The sequence below is a fragment of the Lepidothrix coronata genome, unplaced genomic scaffold, assembly GCF_001604755.1.
Source record: "Lepidothrix coronata isolate B3197 unplaced genomic scaffold, Lepidothrix_coronata-1.0 Scaffold23, whole genome shotgun sequence".
NCBI classification, from domain to species: domain Eukaryota; kingdom Metazoa; phylum Chordata; class Aves; order Passeriformes; family Pipridae; genus Lepidothrix; species Lepidothrix coronata.
In genome coordinates, this window is record NW_016690203.1 from 5,928,947 (window position 1) to 5,930,053 (window position 1,107).

Genomic DNA, 1,107 nt, shown 5'->3' on the forward strand with positions numbered 1-1,107 from the left:
GGGGGGGGGGGGGGGGGGGGGGGGGGGGTTCATGCTCTTGAACCTACAGTAAGAATTCATCCACCTACAAGTGACAAGACACCATCACTTTCTCTTCTTTCTGACTTACACCTGAAAGAGTAAATTAGATCATGATCTTGAAGCATATATGAACAATTTTGTTGTAGAAAGAAAGTAGACATGTAAGGTACCTTTTGTAGCGTGAGATATTGCTACATGTTCAGAAGCATCAAATTTAGCAGTATATGTCTTTTTATTTTCCTCTGTATGTAACTCAGTTAATGCACAATGCCATTAGTGTTCCTGGATCCCACAATTTTCACGATTAAGTGAACCAAGAGCCTGCATAGCAAAGTCAGTGGAGTGATACTAACAAAAGCATAAACAAGTAGAATCCATCTCCCCATTCTGCTTTTCTTGCTGAAGCAAAATCTGTCTGGATGTTATGCTATAGCTAAGCAATGATCAGCAGAATGCTTTGCCTTTATTAAGTCTGGGAGTTTCTTAACCCACTATTTTCTTTCGAAAACTTGACAGGAAGAAAGTTTCACATATAACAGGCTGGATTGTTACCAATTCTGAGTGGTGCTGAATGTTGCTCACAAACAGTGAGCCAGATTCTCCTAAATTCCAAGAATAGAGGAAAAAAAACCTCTGATTTCTTTTATCTATTTTAGGACTCTCCATTTTTTCCTCAATACCTTCCCACTTATTTCTACCCAGAACAACATGTTAGTTATCAGAGAATAAGGCTACCATATAAAAATTGAGCCCTCACCTCCCTGTCTGTTTCCCTTCCCTTAAAATTGTAGTTGAGCTGCTCTAAAACAGCTAACGATGTATCTCCTACTAACCATGAGCTAAATTTTAGATTTGGATTTTATTTTCCTAGTAGTTTTCATATTTTCCAACTACCTACTCTTGCAAAACCTGTAATGACTTAAGATGGTACCCCAGCCCAAGGCTGGTGTCTTCGATTCTACTACCCCTGAAGAGCAGGAAGTAAGGTATGCAGGCAGCTTGGAAAGGATGTATTCTGAAGCTGCTCCTTGGACATTCAGAGCACTGGAGCATGAAGGCCACTACTGGGAGTTGTACTGCCAGCCA